The sequence below is a fragment of the Oncorhynchus nerka genome, linkage group LG7, assembly GCF_034236695.1.
Source record: "Oncorhynchus nerka isolate Pitt River linkage group LG7, Oner_Uvic_2.0, whole genome shotgun sequence".
Taxonomy (NCBI): Eukaryota; Metazoa; Chordata; class Actinopteri; order Salmoniformes; family Salmonidae; genus Oncorhynchus; species Oncorhynchus nerka.
The window spans coordinates 42181867-42206443 of record NC_088402.1 but is presented as its reverse complement, the minus strand read 5'-3'; the positions used below and the strand labels follow the sequence as shown (position 1 = coordinate 42206443).

Here is a 24577-nt window from a genome sequence, read left to right as displayed (position 1 = left end):
AACGGTTCTGCATGTAAGTCCATCTCTCGTGAGTTATTAGCTACAATATCTGCTAATATATAACAGAGACTGTTCCACAATGGGGGGGAGACTAAAAACACCTGTTGCCAGTCAAACGTATATAAGGACCGGTCTAATCTAATCTAGTTTGCCTGCCCTCTGATCATGCAGGTAACATCAGTGGATCAATTCTCTATATGTTGTCAAGGGGGAAGGATACTGACGATCAAAAAACAACATGTACAGAAATACTGAGATTTTTTAATAAGTACATTTTTAAAAAGCACGAGTGAAAAACACTGACCAAGCTCTGTCCCACTCTCAAAATAATATCACCCAGTAATACACTGGGTAAGTACAACACTGCTCATTCCGCTCTCCTCTCCTTTCCAGCTCATCCTCCACTCTCACCCCAATCTAGGTCAAGTTACCTTCAACCATTGGCAATGGCATCATCAAGTCCTTCTTCCCTTCTCCAAACATGGGTTCTTAATATGACTGCCCCATCTGGTGGCGGAGTGCTGGAACAACAACTCTTTTTTTCCCGGGCCAGACTGGGGAGTTTCTCTTGAATCCACAGGTAAATTGTGGGAAAGTCATTGGTTGGCCACACTCCAGGTGGCCGGGGGGATCAAATGCAGCTGGTTGGATGGCAGCGGTGGGTACAGTTGGCAGCCCCCCTCAAATGGAGACGCTGAAACAGAAGAGACGGAAAGAGTTTAGGACTAGACACACTGTGATCTTGGAAATCAAAGCTCTTTACTAAAACTTACTTGTTTTAGTGAGTGAGAACGATCATAGTTTTAGTAAGTAAGACACTTGTTTTGCTGTTCCACTACATGCCATTCTAATCTGTCGTGCTGTGAGCCTCCTGACCGGTGTGTTTCTCCTCAGGCAGCAGCAGGTGTCTTCTACAGGGGCAGGGTGGTCTGGCTGGGAGCCTCCTGACTTGTGTGTTCCTCAGGCAGCAGCAGGTGTCTTCTACAGGGGCAGGGGGTCTGGCTGGGAGCCTCCTGACCTGTGTGTTCCTCCTCAGGCAGCAGCAGGTGTCTTCTACAGGGGCAGGGGGGTCTGGCTGGGAGCCTCCTGACTTGTGTGTTCCTCAGGCAGCAGCAGGTGTCTTCTACAGGGGCAGGGTGGTCTGGCTGGGAGCCTCCTGACTTGTGTGTTCCTCCTCAGGCAGCAGCAGGTGTCTTCTACAGGGGAAGGGTGGTCTGGCTGGGAGCCTCCTGACCTGTGTGTTCCTCCTCAGGCAGCAGCAGGTGTCTTCTACAGGGGCAGGGTGGTCTGGCTGGGAGTCTCATGACCTGTGTGTTCCTCCTCAGCCAGCAGCAGGTGTCTTCTACAGGGGCAGGGTGGTCTTGCTGGGAGCCTCCTGACCTGTGTGTTCCTCCTCAGCCAGCAGCAGGTGTCTTCTACAGGGGCAGGGGGGTCTGGCTGGGAGCCTCCTGACCTGTGTGTTCCTCCTCAGCCAGCAGCAGGTGTCTTCTACAGGGGCAGGGTGGTCTGGCTGGGAGTCTCATGACCTGTGTGTTCCTCCTCAGCCAGCAGCAGGTGTCTTCTACAGGGGCAGGGGGGTCTGGCTGGGAGCCTCCTGACCTGTGTGTTCCTCCTCAGCCAGCAGCAGGTGTCTTCTACAGGGGCAGGGTGGTCTTGCTGGGAGCCTCCTGACCTGTGTGTTCCTCCTCAGCCAGCAGCAGGTGTCTTCTACAGGGGCAGGGGGTCTGGCTGGGAGCCTCCTGACCTGTGTGTTCCTCCTCAGCCAGCAGCAGGTGTCTTCTACAGGGGCAGGGTGGTCTGGCTGGGAGTCTCATGACCTGTGTGTTCCTCCTCAGCCAGCAGCAGGTGTCTTCTACAGGGGCAGGGGGGTCTGGCTGGGAGCCTCCTGACCTGTGTGTTCCTCCTCAGCCAGCAGCAGGGGTCTTCTACAGGGGCAGGGTGGTCTTTCTGGGAGCCTCCTGACCTGTGTGTTCCTCCTCAGCCAGCAGCAGGTGTCTTCTACAGGGGCAGGGGGTCTGGCTGGGAGCCTCCTGACCTGTGTGTTCCTCCTCAGCCAGCAGCAGGTGTCTTCTACAGGGGCAGGGGGGTCTGGCTGGGAGCCTCCTGACCTGTGTGTTCCTCCTCAGCCAGCAGCAGGTGTCTTCTACAGGGGCAGGGGGGTCTGGCTGGGAGCCTCCTGACCTGTGTGTCCCTCCTCAGCCAGCAGCAGGTGTCTTCTACAGGGGCAGGGTGGTCTGGCTGGGAGCCTCCTGACCTGTGTGTTCCTCCTCAGCCAGCAGCAGGTGTCTTCTACAGGGGCAGGGTGGTCTGGCTGGGAGCCTCCTGACCTGTGTGTTCCTCCTCAGGCAGCAGCAGGGTCTTCTACAGGGGCAGGGTGGTCTGGCTGGGAGCCTCCTGACCTGTGTGTTCCTCCTCAGCCAGCAGCAGGTGTCTTCTACAGGGGCAGGGTGGTCTGGCTGGGAGCCTCCTGACCTGTGTGTTCCTCCTCAGGCAGCAGCAGGGGTCTTCTACAGGGGCAGGGTGGTCTGGCTGGGAGCCTCCTGACCTGTGTGTTCCTCCTCAGCCAGCAGCAGGTGTCTTCTACAGGGGCAGGGTGGTCTGGCTGGGAGCCTCCTGACCTGTGTGTTCCTCCTCAGGCAGCAGCAGGTGTCTTCTACAGGGGCAGGGTGGTCTGGCTGGGAGCCTCCTGACCTGTGTGTTCCTCCTCAGGCAGCAGCAGGGGTCTTCTACAGGGGCAGGGTGGTCTGGCTGGGCGCGCAATAATATGTGGAAGATGGTGTTGTGTCTTTAGCTAAAAAAAAAACACCACAGGGACACACACACAAATTTATGCATCTCTCGTCTGAGAGTGGAGGACTACCGTGACCGAGTCGAAGATATCGCCGAGAAAGGGGGGATGGAGAGAGAGGAACGTGAAAAAAAGAATACATCCAGTTAAACAAGATGTAAAAGACTGAAGACTGGACATACTTAAATTAGGAGTTGTGATGAGGGGGGAAATCGATACAGTTACAATATTACAATCGCAATATTATTTTAAATATGTATCGTATTATTATGACAATGTCTCTTTATTATTTTTGCGCTAATTAGCTGTACCTGCACCAAAACTCCAGTGTTTTTCCATATGCTGAGCAATATATTTGACACATCGAATTGCAATAAAATCACAGTATCAAATCGCAATACATATTGTATTGGCACCAAACTATCATGATAATATTGTATTGTGACGTCCCTGGCAATTCCCAGCTCTAACCAGGAGTGGACAATCTTAGGCCAATTTATGACTAGTCCATAATGTAATAACTGCCAATAACATAATAGTTTTTTACATTTCTAATGTAATAACCAGTCTCCTGGCCCCTAGTGAAAGATAAAGATAAAAAATAAATAGATAGCTGTAGTACCCATGATACTATAATCCACACCAGCCTCTCCGGTTAGGTGGTTGTCCATCAGACGGAAGTACATCAGAGAGATCAGACCACATAAACAGACTGAAGGAATGAGTGTGTGTGTGTGTGTGTTCACCAGGTAGGTGGAGGCAGGAGGTGGCTGTGTGTGTGTGTGCGACTGCGTGCTGGTGTATGTGTCTATATTAGGACTAACCACTTAGACTTGGAGGCTGCGGGATGATTGTAAAGGCACCACCACGCGCTCCTTTAGATGTCGATGTACTGAACGAACAGCGCCGCCCGCAGGTCGAGGACGAGCAAGGAACTCAAACAGTTGGCTGCTGTCCAACGTTGAGGTCATGGATCCGGGAGGGACGGACATGTTGCGGAGTGATGATGGCCGAGGGGGGCATAGCCGAGAGACCCACATAGTTACTGCTCCTAGACGGAGGGGGACATACAGTGTGTGTGTGTTTGTGGTGCAGTGTGAGTTGGCTACAGGAATAAACCTAGGTGTCTGTAGCCTGGTCATAGATTTGGGCTCTTGCCAAGTTCAATGTAAAGGCCACTACAGAGACGGACAGATGAAGAAGTCAATAAAGGACAGGGTGATGTTCCGAAGGCACAACACGTGAGAAAAACAGTGAAACGGGAGGTACTGTCTGAACTTGTGCAATATCAAATGCTTGTTTCGTTTTTTTCCCGTTGCAACACGTTTTGTTATGGTGTGTGCTCTAATGAACACAACCCAGCTTCAGTAAACATCAATATAGGACAGCATGAACAGGGTTGAGTTCAGGTGGATGACAATGTACACGTTGAAGATAGTAGTAGACCTAATGTAATGAGTAGAGATGATATGATTAATTGCTAGATCTACTTGGCAACCTTCGACAATGTTGTTTTCTACTGAACACAGCCTGGGCACACACACACCAATGAGAGTAGACCTACTGTGTTCGGACGTTACACATAACATGTCCATATATGGCATTTCGTTGGCAGCATTATTGGATTTTCTATCCGGTGATGTCCCTGGAACCCGGACTGCGTTATACCTCACCTTCCAACCTGAAGATCACTGATGTCATGATTGAACTTTGTATTTTTTCAGAGTTCCCAGTTCTTTTGAGCGCGGCCACTGACTCTTTCCAACAAGACAACCGTGTTAGCTTTTCTAACACGTCACTTCCTGCTTCTAGGGGACTGCAGTAGTACATTTCTTCACTAGGTGGTAGTAAAAGCATTAGGGAGCAAGGATAGTGAGGGACAGCCCATATTTTTGAGTTTGAGGGAAAGCATAATAAAGAAAAGGGGGTGGAAGACTGACGTCGGCGGTAAAATGGCAGACAGGAAAGAAAGGAGGAAAGAGGAACATTTGTTTAATTATGGAGTGTTGGAGTGCACAAGCCTCCTGGAAGAAGATGGTGGACAGAAAAAAAGTGGATCCTTGCCTAATGGCGGATCTCTTTGTGGTTTCAGGGTGGGTGAGGAAGGAGTTGGGCGCAGTTGAATCAGTGAAGGTAACCTGTAGTGCTTGTGATATTTGTTTGTGTCTCTTCTGATCAGAGGGAGCGGGCGTTCCGTGTCACGCAACTTGGGCAAGATCTGTTTCTTGCTTTGCTATTAGGAGCAGGGCACCATTGAAAGGAGTGACTTCTGGGGGTAGCGTTGATTGTGTAGATGGAGCAATTGAAGTTGAAGATCTCTGGTGTTTGTGACGCCCGCCGTTTGGTGCGTCGCAGACCTGGTGGGGAGCGTGGTGAAACAGCAGTGTCACTGTCAGTCCTTTTTGAGTTCTGAGTCAGAGTCTCTACCCGACAAAGTCATGTTAGGATTCATCAGTTATCCTGTTAGACTTTTTGTGCCAAATCCGCTGCGTTGTTTCCAGTGCAACATTTATTGTCATGTCGCAGCATTTTTTAGGAAGGAGATTCCAAAATGTGGGAAGTGTGCAGGCGGGCATGGTGACAGAGGATTCGGTCGTTTTGGTGGATAAAGCTGTGTGTTTTAACTGTAGGGGTACTCATGCTGCTGGGGAGTCAGAGTGGTGGCCAGAGTGGCCAGAGTCAGGGTAGTGGCCAGAGTCAGAGTAGTGGCCAGAGTCAGAGTAGAGGCCAGAGTGAGGGGTTGTGTTCGTTCAATCAATATCAAAACTTAAACAACAAAGACGGATAATCACCCTGGACAACACCCCGTCGTTCTCTGCAAACGTCAAAGCAGTGACTCGCTCCTGCAGGTTCATGCATCCGTAGAGTACCACCCTTCCTCACGCAGGGAGCGGCGCAGGTCCTAATCCGGGCACTCGTCATCTCACGTCTGGACTACTGCAACTTGTTGGATGGGCTACCTGCTCATGCCATCAAACCCCTGCAACTTATCCAGAACGTTGCAGCATGCCTGGTTTTCAACCATCTCAGGTTCTCCCATGTCACCCCGCTCCGTCGCACACTCCACTGGCTTCCAGTCGAAGCTGGCATTCCACAAGCTTGCAGCAATAGGAACTGCCCCTCCCTACCTTCAGGCTATGCTCAAACCCTACAACCCAACCTGAGCACTCCATTCTGCCACCTCTGGTCTCTTGGCCCTCCCACCCCTACAGGAGGGCAGCTCCCGCTCAGCCCAGTCCAAGCTCTTGTCTGTCCTGGCAAGCCAATGGTGGAACCAGCTTCCCCCTGAAGCCAGGACAGCAGAGTCCCTACCCATCTTCTGAAAGCACTTGAAACGTTACCTCTTCAAAGAGTATCTTAAATAACCCCCCCTCCACTCCTCACCTCGACCCCCCCCCCCCTTCTAGCTCTTACTTTGCTGATAACTATTTTATTGAGGAAAAGCTATTGAGATGGATTGTTCAACTGTTCAACCATGAAATTATTCTCAATAGTAATTAGTGAGTATGGGTGAGTATATCTGTAGAGAAATAGGTGGGCACACTGCATATGCCTGCATATGCCCACCACTATATCTGCACCCCTGGGTGAGATTGAAGTTGACAGTGACACTACACATATAGAGCCCCACAGTGGAGGTCTCATAATACCCAAAGGGGATTTTTACAAACACTTCAAATAAGGGCTGTGTTGGCAGGAGCAGTGGTGCCCTTTTTGTCCCAGGTTTCTCTGGTGTCGGCAGGGTTAGCATCGACTACTCTCTGGTGTCGGCAGGGTTAGCATCGACTACTCTCTGGTGTCGGCAAGGTTAGCATCGACTACTCTCTGGTGTCGGCAGGGTTAGCATCGACTACTCTCTGGTGTCGGCAGGGTTAGCATCGACTACTCTCTGGTGTCGGCAGGGTTAGCATCGACTACTCTCTGGTGTCGGCAGGGTTAGCATCGACTACTCTCTGGTGTCGGCAGGGTTAGCATCGACTACTCTCTGGTGTGTCGGCAGGGTTAGCATCGACTACTCTCTGGTGTCGGCAGGGTTAGCATCGACTACTCTCTGGTGTCGGCAGGGTTAGCATCAGGGACTACTCTCTGGTGTCGGCAGGGTTAGCATCGACTACTCTCTGGTGTCGGCAGGGTTAGCATCGACTACTCTCTGGTGTCGGCAGGGTTAGCATCGACTACTCTCTGGTGTCGGCAGGGTTAGCATCGACTACTCTCTGGTGTCGGCAGGGTTAGCATCGACTACTCTCTGGTGTCGGCAGGGTTAGCATCGACTACTCTCTGGTGTCGGCAGGGTTAGCGCAAAAGCACTCTGTGACAACTGCCGACGTAAAAAAAAAAAAGGCTGTGTGTAATTTTGATTGATTGTAGTAGAAGTAGAAGTGATGTCCTCTTAGGAAGTAGCAGCGTCAAAATGGCTGGGATGTCCACCGTCCTCTCCACCCCGAACACCTCCCCTCCCACCGTCTTCTGTCTGCGGTCTGCACCCCAGCAAATCAAACATAACCTCATCCCCAGGCTATTGTGCACAGCGCATGTTAGCCTGGGATATCAACCACTCAAGGTTGGCCTTACAGGGAGTGACCATAGAATTCCACGGGACCTACTGAGTAAAGTACTTGTCAATATTTAATTTTAGCGAATTACACGAATACCTCTGTGCTTCTGGTGTGCCTGTGTACAGGGGAGGGTTTGTTGGTAGATTAAACAAATGTCTATATCCTGGGACATTCTCCCGGCACTCTGTATTGGAAGGAAGGAAGGAAGGCCAAGTTGGACACGTTGGCCCTCCAGACTCTTCACGGATGTGGGGCGGAAGTGTCTGCGAACGAAGGCAACAGGCAACAGTAAAAGTGTTGATACAGCGTGCAAGGGTATGACACAGTCTGCCTCCTCACCTTCTCACCTCCTACACACACACACACATAAACACACACAAACAAACACACAGTTAGTGCCAACATACACCTTACAGACCCATGCAAACACACACAAAGAAACATCAGTAAATCTAATAGGTTTATCGGTGCAAAACTTTAAGCCTTTCTATGTGGAAAATGATGACCAAGCGTGTGTCTGTGTGTGTCTGTGTGCTCAGGGATTGTAAGGGACTGTACTTCAGCATCTAGCAGCTCTATGGAGAATGAAGATTCCACACAAAGAGTCAAATACAAAATCTATTTAGTTAAACGCACACTGCACACTGTCCCTGTCCCTCTCTAGAAAAACAGAGTGAAATACGCTGAGCGTACAAAACATTAAGAACACCTGCTCTTCCCATGACATAGACTGACCAGATGAATCCACGCTGTTATCCCTTGGTGCCTCTTGATTAACCCACTTTAGTCAGTGTAGATGAAGGGGAGGAGACAGGTTAAAGAAGGATTTTTAAGCCTTGAGGCGATTGAGACATGGATTGTGTATGTGCCATTCAGAGGGTGAATGGGCAACACAAAAGATTGAAGTGCCTTTCATTGGGGTGTGGTAGTAGGTGGGTGCCAGGCGCACCGGTTTGTGTCAAGAACTGCAACGCTGCTGGGTTTCCCCCACTCAACAATTTCTTGTGTGTATCAACACGGGCCAGCATTCCTGTGGAACGCTTTCGAAAACTTGTATAGTCCATCCCCGACGAATTGAGGCTGTTCTGGGGGCAAAAGGGGGGCGGTGCAACTCAATTTTAGGAATGTGTTCCTAATGTTTGGTATGTCATTATACTCTAGTATATATAGAGTCGTACCGTGCAAGGTCAGGGAAGGACAGAAGTGTTGTGCCTGCCTATATGTGTAGTGTCACTGTCAACACTGACAGCTTCAATCTCACCCAGTGGTGCAGGTGTAGTGGTGGCCATATGCAGGCATACGCATTATGCCCACCTATTTATATACATATATAAAGTATACTCACCTATTACTCACTAATTGTCATTGAGAACAATTGAATGATTGAACAATTGAACCATACATATTAATTCCGTTCTCCTCTGACATTATTAGGGGGAAGACTAGCTATAGATAGCTACCAACACCATAATAGACAATTGCTGATAATTCATTCATACTCACCTGATGGCAGAGAGAGGGTGATGGTGAAAACCTGTTATGCCAAGCCGTGTCAGTTGGGGCTGGATAGTCTTGAATGACAGTGTACACACACACACACACAGACAGACACACACCTGTTTGACATGATAGCTAGATAGCTTTTAATATAAGCTCCCTGTCTTGTCTGTCAGTAAAGCCACCAAGCATTGAAGGAAGGCAGCTAGCTAGTTAGCTTGCTAACTAACTAACATTACTTGTTGGTGGCCCTTTATTATAACTAACCTGGCGAAAGCTAGCTAGCTGGAGGGATGGTCGGGTAACGTTTGTCACACAGTTTTTCCTTTGAAAAACCACTAGCACACGTATCCTGTTGCACCCCCTCCTCTCCACGCCCATACCGTGTCGGTTCATTAAATACATTTTGTGCACAGCATTAGAAAAATGAATTCATGCAGTAGAAACAGCGAGGAACAGGAAGAGAAGCCCAACTCGGCTGAAAATCTGTCTCTATCCAGCAGGTGGCATTTTTTCATTGTTTCGCCCACCAAGCAAGGAGATTTTGTATGGCGGTCGATGAGAGAGTGTCGAATTTGGTCAACAACAGAAATGTGTGGCTTATTTGCTGCTACATGAGGTTTTGATCGAATAGAAGTTGCATAATTCTTAAGTTGTTACGAGTGTACTGATATAAGTAGGACACGTGACATCCTGGCAACTACGAGATCCACACTTCATATTGGAATTGTCTAGAGATGGCTATGCATATTCATGCTATGAGGCTAGTAGCATAGCATCTCTCTTCATTGAATACAGGCAGTTGATGTCAACAACCGTCATAATCTTTGGTCGAAATGACTATCCGTCTTCGTTGTTTAAGGATATTGACTGAACAAACGGTTCACGGATCCGATCGGTTACACAGTCAGATCGGTACATGGATCTGATAGGTATACATACGGGTCAAATCTGGCCTACAAATGATGATGTGTCATACTCTAAATTCAGCAGTATTACCCAAAAATATGCTTTGTTATAAAGAAAATACCATTTTTATTCTATTAATTATGTCACAAGTTATGGCATTTTAAATATTTTGAAAATACATGTCTAACTATCAATTCATTCTCTCCCACCGCACCTGTCCCTTGGCATTACATGGGTGACACAGGTATAAATAAATACATTCTCACAATCCTATGTTACTTTATTTATTTTTTTCACTTTAGATTTGTCTATAATGGCTGCAAGTACAATAGAGAAACCAAATGCACAAAAAAGGCTTGGTTGTTGAAAGTGACATATTGTAATGAACACGAGGGGAGACAGAGAGCTGGTTTCAAGCGCAGGAGGTGTTTATTGCAAAGGACCACAGGAGGAAGCAGGTAGCTGGGTCTAAGGGCAGGCAGAAGGTCATACACAGGGGGTCCAAAAGGGGCAATGGTACAGGCAGGGAAAAGGCTAGTAACGTCATCCGGGAGATCAGGCAATAGCTAGATAACAGGAAATCCGATAAAGGCTCAAGTACAGGCAGGGAAAAGGCAAAAGGAGTCTTGTTTGTGAGGCAGGCAAAAACTATCATACACGGGAGGAGTAACTCACGGGAAACCGAGCGCTCTGAAAGACGTGTGTCACAAAACAAACAATACCTCACAGTGATGGGGTGCAAAGAACTGACCTGAATTGTGTGTGATAATGACATACAGGTGTGTGAACAGGTGATCAGAATTCAGGTGATTGGGATCTGGAGAGTGAGCTGCATTCAGGGGATCTAGGTGTTTGAGAGTGTGAGCTGGAAAGGGAGCTGCGTTCAGGGGATCTAGGTGTTTGAGAGTGTGAGCTGGAAAGGGAGCTGCGTTCAGGGGATCTAGGTGTTTGAGAGTGTGAGCTGGAAAGGAGCTGCGTTCAGGGGATCTAGGTGTTTGAGAGTGTGAGCTGGAAAGGAGCTGCGTTCAGGGGATCTATGTGTTTGAGAGTGTGAGCTGGAAGCTGGGAGCTGCGTTCAGGGGATCTAGGTGTTTGAGAGTGTGAGCTGGAAAGGGAGCTGCGTTCAGGGGATCTATGTGTTTGAGAGTGTGAGCTGGAAAGGGAGCTGCGTTCAGGGGATCTAGGTGTTTGAGAGTGTGAGCTGGAAAGGGAGCTGCGTTCAGGGGATCTAGGTGTTTGAGAGTGTGAGCTGGAAAGGGAGCTGCGTTCAGGGGATCTAGGTGTTTGAGAGTGTGAGCTGGAAAGGGAGCTGCGTTCAGGGGATCTAGGTGTTTGAGAGTGTGAGCTGGAAAGGGAGCTGCGTTCAGGGGATCTACATGTTTGAGGGTGAGAGTTGGAAGCAGACGTTACACAGATAAACAGAGAGGGAGGGAGTTAGCCATGCACTTTAAAAAGCAGAATTTGCATTTGAACTGTCTCACCACTCTTAAGGTCACGGTGTACAGGAAACTCGTGCCCGTAAATCACATCAAAGGAACAAATTCAATACAAATGTTCTAAAATATCATGCATTTCAATATATAACATTTAAGGGAATGCTTCAAGAGGTATTGTTTGTATTTCATGTGAGTTCATTCAACATATCCGTGTAAAAGGAACTACCACACCTTGAGGGAATGTTAATGATCAAGTGAAGCTTAAGTTGCGTTTGTGGAGGAAAACAAAACTTTGTTGACCAACCCCTTCCCTCCCTCTTTCTGATCTTCTTGACTGCATTTCACTGCCTCAGAGCAAAGAGCAGTACATTGTTTTAATTAGGCTAGATTCTGATAGCTTTACTAATATGACACACCAGCCATTCACACGCTGTAGAAAGGAGTGTGTAGGGCAGAGAATCAAATATATGAGATAGATGCAGACAGTTGGCTATTACAATTTTACCCGTTTACTCAAAAAGGCAGCAGCTCTAGGCCTACTCCGCCTGTCTGTCTCCCTTTCTATTTGTCTTGAGTTGAGCTATCGCTCATTAATAAGGATTTGCCACAATAAAGTGGAATTATCCCCAAAAAGCAGTGAAATGAGAGACCTTTTTTTTGAGAATTTTCTTTCTTTAAATAGTATCAAGCGAGGCATAATGCTTCAGCTGTTGGCACTGACAGCACAGATAACATTGTGACAACTTGTCCCATACTGTGTGACAACATGCCCAAAGATCATTTCTTCGTCCGACATGGTGGGATCTTTTTGTGTTGGTTAAAATGTATAATGCGAGAAACGCCGGTGGAAATTGATATGATAAACCACGATATCGAAGTAAATCAGGAGTTATACGATGATAATGGTGTGTGGTCATCCCAATACGTCTCGGGAAATCATGCAATTTATGAGGCTACATATGAAATAAGATGTGATGAATTTCACAGGGTGGTGAAAGTGCACGGTGATCTTGATGCTTCTCTCCTATAAATATCGAGGGTCTTATTCTGGTGACATGATGATCGGTGCTTGACTGCCGTTTGACAAATACAAATATTCTCGCTTTTATCCATAAGAATCTCATGTAGACGATACTCGCACAGCCTACACACACTGTGTCTGCGATCTGTTGGCTAAAGCGCACGTGCCAATATGAGACTAGGTACATTTGCTTGTGACATAGCTATTTGTAGAGTTGAAAATGCGGTGGAAACATTTCGATTTTTATTTGTTACATGAAAACTGAAGCTAAAAGTAAATGTTGTGTGCACTACGCCTTCCCGCGCTGATTTGTATCTGCAAAAAAAGTTAATTTGGTGGAAACACCACTGGTGGGACAATGCTGATATTTTCTTCATGTGGTTTTCAAAGTATTTGCATGAAAATTGATCGGCAATTATATGGAAACCTAGCTATAGACATAAAAGTGTCCTGTACCAGGAAATGTGTGTGGGATGATAAGGCAGGTGATAAGGCTCTCCTACAAAGCCTCTGCATTGTCCAACAGTGCCTTCACACTTGGTGTGAGTACAGTGTGTTACAGGGAGAGAAAAAAAGGCATTTCCCTCTTCAACCCTGCTGTGTCAGTTCCACCTCAACAGGTGAGAAATGGAGGGAAATGTGTTGTGGTATTTCTCCATGGACCAAAACAAGTTGAATCTCTCCCTCTCTTAACATACATGCTATTTGGAGCATGTTAACGAGATGTTGACCTACCACTCTCATTGACTTCCAGTCAAACAACTCTAATGCTAAACTATGGCTAAGGAAACAGACACAGTATTGAGTTGTTGACTTTCCAGATACTTAGACTACATCTGCTATAGTATCTGTACCATGTACTTATTTTCAATTTGGATGAACAGTCCCTTTAAGTTACTTCCTCAGTGACCCCAGTGACGATGACGCATAAGGAAACTCAAACAATACGTTTTATTGCATTGATTTTTACAATCTGAGATTCAATCAATATTGGCCAGGAGGAAAGTTCTCCATACGTAGTTTATGACCCGTGTTAGAGCAAAACATGACAAAAGCAAGGACATCACCGTAAGAGCTTAATAATTATCCAAGCGCTAAGTTATGGTTAATGAATAGTAATGAGTGCTATTTGTCAGGAGTAACATTAACTTTGCCAAGTCACAGTTCATTTCATGGCAACCTCCTCTTTGCCTCTCATAGGTAAAGAAGTGTCTTCTTTGGTAACAGATGGTTTCAGTGAATATGAATTGTCATTATCCAGCCTGGTATCAGTTTATATGCATCACATTGTGACCCTTTTACAAAAAGATTTTGGTTGCGATCATTATCTCAGGAAATGCAAACAGTGAAACTCTAATAGGAAACTATATCACAGTAGCATACACACTTACTGCTAACTAATTCTATTCAGATAATTGAGAATAGGGATTTTGAAGAAAAAAAAAGACCAAAATGAGTTTTTGGTCAAAAATTCCTTGTCATAATATTAACAGTCGATTATTACAATTTTGAGAAAACAGTTGGGAGAATGTAACGTAATACACCAGGAGTCAGGAAGCAGGTGCAGAAGGTGAGTTTAATAAGGAAACGCCACAGATGAACAAACATGAGCCCCTTACAGAATGTGAGAGAAAGCAATTACTACCCAATGAATGGTCTCACCAGAGGGCTGAGTAATCACGGGGAAAATGTTGACCAGGTGTGCGCAATGGTGGGGAGAGTGTGTTGGTTTTTATGGTCGCAATTCCAGGTTCAGTCCACTGTTGGTATATCCTGGAGGTGATTTGAGGTTAAACCCTGAATAGAATGAGAACAGAGGTCAGTCAATGATGATGAATTTCGTTAGAGGTCAAACACACCATCAGAACTCCTACAGCACCCTTCAATATTTACCACATTTCTTTCCGTGTTACAGACCTTTCAAATGAACTGTAATTATGCTATAATATCAGTCTGTTTTGGTACAAAAAAAATCTGTTAACATTATTTACATGTTTAATGATGTTTTGGTAAGAATTAAGTTGATATTATGCTATTATTGTGGCTTTTTTCAGTACTTTCTTTTTGTGGTCAAAATGACCCCCGTTGGTAGTCCATGTATGTAAAATATGTTGGTAGTATTGTTCTAAAATATGATACTTTTTAAATAATACACATTCTAATTGTAAGGTACTGGATAGGCGCGTCTCCTATATTCCTTAAAGGTAAATCTATACTGTACAAAAATATAAACGCAACATGTAAAGTGCTGGTCCCATGTTCCATAAGTTGAAATAAAATAATTGTACATTTCCATCAGCACAAAAATCGTATTTCTCTCTTTTAGTGCACTAACATCCCTGTTAGTGAGCATTTCTCCTTTGCCAAGATAATCCATCCACCTGACAGGTGTGACAGATCAAGAAGCTGATGATTAAACAGCATGTACATTACACATGTGCACCTTGTGCTGGGGGTTTTGAGGGAGCGTGCAGTTGGCATGCTGACTGCAGGAATGTCCACCAGAGCTGTTGCCAGAGCATTTAATGTTAACTTCTCTACCAATGGTGTTTTAAAGAAATTGTCAGTACGTCCAACCGGCCTCACAACCACAGACCACGTGTAACCACGCCAGCCCAGGACCTCCACATCCGGCTTCTTCACCTGTGGGATCGTCTGAGACCAGCCAACCGAACAGCTGATGACACTACAGAGTATTTTTGTCTGTAATAAGCCCTTTTGTGGGGGGAAAAAATAATGCTGATTGGCTGTGGGTGGACCTATGCCCTCCCAGGCCCACCCATGGCTGCGCCCCTGCCCAGTCATGGGAAATCCATAGCTTAGGGCCTAACGCATTTATTTTGATCAGTAACAATTGTGAGAATGCCTTAAGTGATATTTGTTTGTATTTCATGTGAGTTCCTGCAACATGTCCATGTAGAAGGACCTCTAGCACCACACCTTTAAGGAAGCTTTAGGGATTGTTCTTGATGAAGGTACATTTACTCTAATCTGCCATATCTAAGACAACCCAGCCAATCTTTATGACCCTATTAAGTTAACAATGCACTTTACTGCATTATCATTTGTCATTTTCATGCTTTGTGTGTTTTTCTTTCACATGGTGAAGTTGCATTTATGGAAGAAACAAAACTTCCTGTACCAATCCCTCCCCTCCTCTCTACCTCTGATGTTCTTGGCTGCATTTCAGTGTGTCAGAGCAAAGAGCAGTTTTTTTTCTCTTTTACATTGGATTCTGACATGATAAATCAACTATTCATACGCCGTAAATAGAGAAGCGTTTAGGGCAGGAAATCAAATATATGAGATTGATACAGATAGTACTAGATACAATTTGGTAAAATACTGTATATTTCCAACTAACACCGTGTTCTTCACTAACTGTTGGAATAGCTACTGTAGTGTCATAAGTAGCACCAGCAGCAATGGTAGCTACTATTATGGAATGCGAGCAGTGGCTTATCTCTCTAATAGACAATAAAGTGCCCTATACCAGGTAGTGTGTTTGGGATGACTCTCCTACAAAGGCTTCGTCTACTGGGCACAGACGTCAATTCAACGTCTATTCCACATTGGTTCAAAGTAATGTCAATTAAATTACCAGCGTGTGTCCAGTGTTTGCTTTGTCCAGCTGATATGGGTCACGGTCATTGAGTCAGGAACTGCGAACAATAGCAGCTGACATCCTAATTTAAATAGAAAACGATATCGGAGACATATTACAATTTTGAGCAAACAGGTGGGAGAACTAAGCACTGCCAGACATCAATGTGGTCCAGACAATCCATGTTGCTTTTTGTGGTCACATTCCAGCCCATGTGGTTTGGTTTACAGTGCGTTTGGAAAGTTTAGGCTTTTTCCACATTTGTTACAGCGTTATTCTAAAATGGATTAAATACATTTCTTGCATCAATCTACACACAATCCCCATAATGACAAAGTGAAAACAGGTATTTAGATTTGTTGCACATTTATCAGAAATAAATATAATAAAACCTACATAAGTTTGCTATGAGACTCAAAATTGACCTCAGGTGCTTCCTGTTTCCATAAATCATCCTTGAGATGTTTCTACAACTTGATTGAAGTCCACCTGTGGTAAATTCAATTGATTGGACATCATTTGGAAGGGCACAAACCTGTCTATATAAGGTCCCACTGTTGACAGTGCATGTCAGAGCAAAAACCAAGTTATGAGATCTAAGGAATTGTCAGTAGAGCTCCGAGAAAGGATTGTGTTGAGGCACAGATCTGGGGAAGGGTACCAAAAAATTGAAGGTCCCCGCATTGAAGGTCCCCAAGAACACAGTGGCCTCCATTATTCTTAAATGGAAGAAGTTTGGAACCACCAATACTCTTCCTAGAGCTGGCTGCCCGGCCAAACTGAGCAATCGGGGGAGAAGGGCCTTGGTCAGAGAGGTGATCAAGGTCACTCTGACAGAGCTTCAGAGTTCCTCTGTGGAGATGGCAGAACCTTCCAGAAGAACAACCATCTCTGCAGCACTCCACTAATCAGGCCTTTATGGTAGCGTGGCCAGACGAAAGCCACTCCTCAGTAAAAGGTACATGACGGCCTGCTTGGAGTTTTCCAAAAGGCACCTGAAAGACTCTCAGACCATGAGAAACAAGATTCTCTAGTCTGATTAAATCAAGATTGAAGTCTTTGGCCTGAACGACACGCATCATAACAGGAAGAAACCTGGCACCATTTATTTGGTGAAGCATGGTGATGGCAGCATCATGCTGTGGAAATGTTTAGAGGGACTAGTCAGGATTGAGGGAAAGATGAACAGAGCAAAGTAGAGAGAGATCCTTGATGGAAACCTGCTCCAGAGCGCTCAGGACCTCAGACTTGAATGAAGGTTCACCTTCTAACAGGACAATAACCCTAAGCACAGAGCCAAGACAATGCAGGAGTGGCTTCAATACAAGTCTCCGAATGTCCTTGAGTGGCCCAGCCAGAGCTCAGACTTAAACCCGATCGAACTTCTCTTGCGAGAAACTATCCAAATACAGGTGTGCCAAGCTTGTGGTTTCATACCCAAGAAGAGTCGAGGCTTTAATCACTAGGTGCTTAAACAAAGTACTGAGGAAAGAGTCTGAATAGTTATGTAAATGTAATATTTCCATTTAAAATATTTTTTTTATTAGCAAACATTTCTAAAAACCTGCTTTTGCTTTGTCATTATGGGTATTGTGTGTAGATTGATACTTTATCAATTTTAGAATAAGGCTGTAATGTAACAAAATGTCAAAAATGTCAAGGAGTCTGAATACTTTCCGAATGCACTGTATCTGATCGACTCTCTCAAATCCAGGTTCAGTCACTGTTGGTTTTTCCATGCAGGTGATTTCAGGTTAAACTCTGAGTAGAAGGTTGGTGATGAAGTTTGCTGACTTTTTATTAGATGTCGAACACATCAGGCAGGTTGTCGGGCAGCACAGTAGCAAGCCTGTCCGCTGCCTGGCACAATAATAGACCTGGCTGTGTGCTCGACGGACTGCAGGTCCTCTGGAAACAGGCATTACGTTCATCCGAGCCCAATACCCATTTCAGACAGAAGATATAAGGCCATGTTTATATGACCCGCTTTCAAACAGCCGTTTATTTACCATTTTACATTTACATTTACATTTAAGTCATTTAGCAGACGCTCTGATCCAGAGCGACTTACAAATTGGTGCGTTCACCTTATGACATTCTTGCCCTTTCATACATATCAGTGGGTAACTGGTAAATTGCAGGTGTTGTTAAACTATGGGGGCTGTTTGCATTTCAAACTAGGGAAGTGTTAAACAGTGGACGTGCTACTGAATTTACGTGCAAAAATGCAGAGGACCGTTCACACTGCCCGGATACCAGTATTTTGGTTACAGGGTCTGTGAAAATGCAGGAATCATGACTAGGTCTTTAGGTGGGTTTTAATTTGCCATGCTTTCTTCCCCCTACCCCTTTTAGATACAACAAAAAGAAGCAAGCGTGGTCAAGAAATGGACATTAAAAGTTCTCTCATCTGAACCTCCACTGCCACCAGAACGCTAAAGCCATGTACACTATTACGTTCTCCACTTCAGTCCACACAAAGTTTCTTGACTGCGAGAGAGAGGCCCAAGTCTGACTTGAACTGTGGTGCAGTACGGATGCCCTGTGGTAGGGAACATGTTCAGTGCTCTAAATTCATGTACATAGCATCGTTCTCTATAGTCACGATAAAAAGGTCCCATAGTCAATAGTTGTTACAGTACGTGGGACTAGTTGCAAGACTAATGCATTCCTAAGCAGAGATGCTGCCTATCTAGTCGAATCACATTCATCTTCTTTAAGTGTCCTCAACCTCAGCTACCCCCCTGGGCCATGTCATGTTATGTTCACAACACATCACTCATTTGCTTCCTGTTTTTGCATATCGGGCACATTTCAGTATCTGCTCTCTCTGTATCCAAACCCTAATGGAGCGAACTGGCATCAGTCCATTTACTACGTGATTGTCGTGACGTAAGACGTGCCCAGTTGCCGTGACAATGGGACCATATCACTTTTAGGGACCTGGTAGTATAAAAAGCCAGAGAGAAGTCCGGGCTCTGCCACACAGACAGGGGGAAACCGCTGAAGACCGACTGGGAGAGAGATGGGGAAGTTTGTACTGTTTACCTGTCTGGCCTTTCTGCCATTGGTTCTCATTGAGGTAGGTGATGCTGTGTACTGTACTGTGTCTTTGTTCCCCTTTAAAGGCACTGGTTGGCACACAGATTCAAGCAAGGTTATTCTATTACATAGTACAATCTGGAATTTGTCTCTTTAAATTGGTGTTTGCTGTAGCTAAACATAATAGTTTTAAATTCACATTGACTCTGCTTATTTAAAAGATGGCAAACAAAAGTGAGCTGTCCACAAGCAGTTTCTTTGCTTTGTCAAATTAGTTCTGTTTTCATTTTCAAATCACAGTGAAGGGAACAGTATTATATTACAAACCCAAATGTAATAGATAATAATAATAATATATACCATTTAGTAGATGTCTTTATCCAAAGCGACTTACAGTGATGCGTGCATACATTTTACATATGGTTGGTCCCAGGATTCAAACCCACAATCCTGGTCTGGCAAGCTCCGTGCTGTACCTACTGAGGTCCCGTAGACCGATGTGTTTAGTAACCTAAAATGAATTATTATAGGTAATGTAGACAAATGACATGATAGGATAGCATTAATATATACTTGGTCTTACTAACTATACTTAGTCAATGCCATCAGTGACAGTGATAAGAAATACACCAGGTTTTTTGGGGCATTTTCATACTATACATAATTATATTATTTGCGTTATCTCACTTCCTTCTGTAAAGTCTTATAGGATTGTAACAGCTATCAATTGAAACCAACTGCAGTCCGTATGTAAATAGACATGACAATATTAAAATCATGCATATCAGTTGATATGATATCGTAACAACACAATATGTAGGCTGCTTAATGATCTGGGTTGCAGTAAACGTGTTCAACCCAGAGCTAGAGAGCACAGAAAAAGAACATAGATCCGCTGGGCACTAGTGCTTGTTCTGTTATTTGTCTAATGAACAGTGTTTGATCACTACAGCGTTAATCTGAGTGTTCAAAACATTATGAACACCTGCACTTTCAATGACAGACTGACCAAGTGAAACCAGGTGAACGCTATGATTCCCTATTGATGTCACTTGTTAAATCCACTCCAATCAGCGTAAATGAAGGGGAGGAGACAGGTTAAAGAAGGATTTTTTTTATTGTGTGTGTGCCATTCAGAGGGTGAATGGGCAAGACAGAAGATTTAAGTGCCTTTGAACGGGGTATGGTAGTAGGGTCAGGCGCACCGGTTTGTGTCTAGAACTGCAATGCTGCTACAGTTTCCTGTATGTATCAAGAATGGTCCACCACCTAAAGGACATGCAGCCAACTTGACACAACCGTGGAAAGCATCGGAGTCAAGGTGGTCCAGCATAGCATCCCGTGGAACGCTTTTGACTCCTTGTAGAGGTGCTTTGAGTGTTCAAATTGAATGAAGTGCTATTTATAACCAACCAAGGCAACAATTCCCTGTCACCAATCTCTCCTCTCCCTCCGGGACGGCAGGTAGCCTAGCAGTTATAAGAGCGTTGGGCCAGTGAAAGGTCACTGGTTTGAATCCATGAGTTGACTGTGTGAAAGATCTGTTGATGTGCCCTTGACTCTAATTGTTCCTGTAGGTCGCTCGGGATAGGAGCGTCTGCTAAATGACAAAAATGTAAATGTGTCTATGATTGTGTATGAGAAAGCTCAGGTGAGAGGAGATGAAGAGATAGGACTAATCTGTAAAAACAAAACAGACTGCTAGATTAGACCAGATGAAAGGCAGAGGAGAGAGTGAACACTTATGTAACACTGAGAGTACAGACTGCAACTGTCAACCAATGTGAACCGGAGCCAAATGCAAAGTAAGTGTGGCTGGTGCAGTCAGGTAGGGTCATGGGTGGTTGACCTTTGGTGGCATAGCAGTGAGTCATTGTCGACCACTCGGAGACAGAGTGTGGGCGGACTTTATCTCAGCCATCAGACAATTGGAGCCAATCATCGGCTAAAGGCCGCTATAAACACAGCGATGGCGCGTCGTTTTCACATGTATTTCTTTATACTTTGCGTGGCTCAAATTTTGGAACGAACCGCATATGACGCTCTGTAGCGTGAAGTGTGTAGCGGCCTTAACACAGTCCAGTCTGTCCAGTCCCCAACCACCTCTCACACATCACCATAATGGATACTTACTGTGGGAATGTGCTTTTTATCAATGCATCTTTGCTTGAAATGAATTGGCATAATAATTAATGACGTAGATATGAAATGACAAATTATAATTTAATATTGGCCATGAAGTTATTTTTTTATTATTTTGTTATTTATTCCCCCTTTATTTAACCAGGTAGGCCAGTTGAGAACAAGTTCTCATTAACAAATGCGACCTGGCCAAGATAAAATGCGACAAAAACAACAACACACATGGGGTAAACAAACGTTCAGTCAGTTATGCCTGTAATCATATGACGACTGACATTACATTTAGATACATTACCATTTATGCATCATGACATAGTTCATATAAGGGCGCTATAGTAGGGCACCTCAATTAGCTTATTGCTCGTTGCTTGTTTCATAAATTACAATGACATGATATACATTGCCTTCAAAATGTATTCATACCACTGGAATTATTCCACATTTTGTTGGGTTACAGACTGAATTCAAAATTGATTTAATAGATTTGTTTCTCACCCATCTATACACAATACCCGATAATGACAAAGTGAAAATATGTTTAAAATTAAATATATAAATATCTAATTTACATAAGTAGTCACACCACTGAGTCAATACATGTTAGAATCACCTTTGGCAGCGATTACAACTGTGAGTCTTTCTGGGTATGTCTCTAAGAGCTTTGCACACCTTGAATTGTACAATATTTGCACATTATTCTTTTAAAAATTCTTCAAGCTCTGTCAAATTGGTTGTTGATCATTACTAGACAGCCATTTTCAAGTCTTGCCATAGATTTTCAAGCCGATTTAAGTCAAAACTGTAACCTGCCCACTCAGGAACATTCAATGTCATCATGGTAAGCTACTCCAGTGTAGATTTGGCCTTGTGTTTTAGGTTATTGACCTGCTGAAAGGTGAATTTGTCTATCAGTGTCTGTTGAAAAGCAGACTAAACCAGGTTTTCCTTTAGGATTTTGCCTGTGCTTAGCTCTACTCCGTTTCTTTTTATCCTAAAAACTTCCCTAGTCCTTGCAGACGACAAGCATACCCATAACAGGACGCAGCCACCACCACGCTTGAAAATATGAAGAGTGGTACTCAGTGATGTGTTGTGTTGGATTAGCCCCAAAGAGAACGCTTTGTATTCAGGGCATGAAGTTCATAGCAGTTTAACTTCAGTTCCTCATTCCTCACAGGACGCATATTTTGGAATATTTTTAGTCTGTACAGGCTTCGTTCTTTTCACTCTGTCATTTAAGTTAGTATTGTGGAGTAACTACAATGTTGTTGTCCATCCTCGGTTATCCCCTATCACAGCCTATCAAACTCTGTAACTGTTTTAAAGTCACCATTGGCCTCATGGTGAAATCCCTGAGCGGTTTCATTCCCTTTCGGCAACTGAGTTAGGAAGGACGCCTGTATCTTTGTAGTGACTGGGTGTATTGATACACCATCCAAAGTGTAACTCATAACTTCACAATGATCAAAGGGATATTCAGTGTCTGTGCTTTTTTATTTTTACCCATCTACCAATAGGTGCCCTTCCTTGCGAGGCATTGAAAAATTTGGTCTTTGTGGTTAAATCTGTGTTTGAAATTCACTGCTCAACTGAGGGACCATACATATAATTATGTGTGGGGTACAGAGATTAGGTAGTCATTAAAAAATCATGTTAAACACTATTATTGCACACAGAGTGAGTCCATGTACTTATTATGTGAATTGTTGAGCAAATGTTTACTCCTGAACATATTTAGACTCGCCACAACAAAGGGGTTGAATACTTTTGACATTTCAGCTTTTCATTTTTTATGAATTTGTTTAAAAAAATGGTATCGTGTTTAGGCTAGTGACACAAAATCACAATTGAATAACTTTTAAATTCAGAATGTAACACAACAAAATGTGGAAAAAGTCAAGGGGGTGTGAATACTTTCTGATGGCACTTCAGCTATATCTGATTTATCTTTTTCCTCTGATCTTTGACAGGCTGCCAACATAACTACCAGCACAGCTGTTATCCCCACATACATTACGACAGTACCAGCAACTATCTCCTCAAACCCAGTCAGCAACCAACCCTTAACAAACACCATGTTTCCAAACAATTCCTCCATGATGACAACCTCCAATAACAACATCAGCAGTAATGTCACCATTGAACCTCCGACCACACCTGTCTCCAACCATACAACTACGGCCGCTAGGACCCTGGGCCCACAGTCCACACACTCTACTCAAGTCACTTACATCACCACCACCGCAACCACCCAAACCCCCACAACCCTGGAGTCCCTGCAGACCACTGAGTACACCACAGCAAACCAAACCAACATAACTGCTACCAGCCATATGTCACCAACACCCGATGGAGGTACATCAGCCCTGCTGGGCTCTTGCAGTCTCCTCCTGGGGCCCCTGATCTCCATAATGATCCAAATTGTATATGACTAAGAACACAGCCCTGCGGAAACACTTTACTGGCCCATGTTTCCCGTTTCCTTCTACAGATCTTGACCTATGAAAATGCACTCTAAAAGAGTACATTGCTTCACATTAATTCACTAAGAACTGTGTGCAGTTTCACAGGTGCAGGCTTCGTAATAATGAATAATAATCATGGAAAATGAATAATAATAATGAATAATAATTACGGAGTTGCTATATAAAAAGTGGAAATTGTAGTAGGTGAGCTGTGTATACTATTTGTTAGGCATGGGCATGTACCTTGCTAATGTCACACACCTTGCATTTATTGTATGAAGGAGCTATGAAGTGCTTTGGGACTGAGAAAGACTGATTGAAATGACGAGCACTGAGCCCCACCCCCGATTCACCACTGCCAATGACTGGTGCCCCCCCACCATGAATATTTATATCACCCGAAAACATAATCAGGAGCACAAGCTACAAAAATTCTTACAATTGACATACGCATAGAACATGTGAAACGTTTGATTGTATCGTAGCTGTGAATAAAAAACATACTTAAGTAGTACCATTGTACTGTATTGTATTACCATTGTAAAAAATATATATATATATATTTTAATTTTGTCCTATATATGGTGTAAAAACGATTGCATTTCAAGGGTACAGCAACATTTGAAATATGGTTATATGACAAAAAGTGATTTATCCATTGATCTTGGGAGACAATGACCAAAACAATATTGCTTGGTTTTCTTCATTTACTTACCCCACAGCCAGCATTAGCATCGCTGTTAGTGAAATACTGGTAGTGGTAGGGCCTATGGCAGGATGCCTCAAAAAGCATGCCTAAATCCTCAAAGTCACTTCAAACCAAATGTTATATCAACACGAATAACATAACAAGTTGCACATATAGAATATTGGATGATATTATAGAAATGTGTGTATTTCTATAACATTTCCCTTAGAATAACCAAAAATCTGAACATACACACAAACACAGCACTATGTGTACATTTAGAGGGAAGCTGGTTTTTGTATTACAGTTCTACCTAGTATTCATACCACTGACAGACTATTTGAGCTGTTTTGACTGCAACTAAGCATATATGTAATGTCATTTGGATTTGGTACCAATTATACCATAGGCGAGTATATAAGGCGCTCC

General features: G+C 44.3%; 1 long non-coding RNA gene across 1 annotated transcript; it reads left to right on the top strand.

The window, feature by feature from the left end:
- Positions 1 to 18803: 18803 nt before the first annotated feature.
- Positions 18804 to 23971, top strand: LOC115132757 (uncharacterized). Its single transcript, XR_010464342.1, has 2 exons — positions 18804 to 18893; positions 22966 to 23971. It is a non-coding gene; the product is annotated as an uncharacterized LOC115132757 (long non-coding RNA).
- Positions 23972 to 24577: the final 606 nt, after the last annotated feature.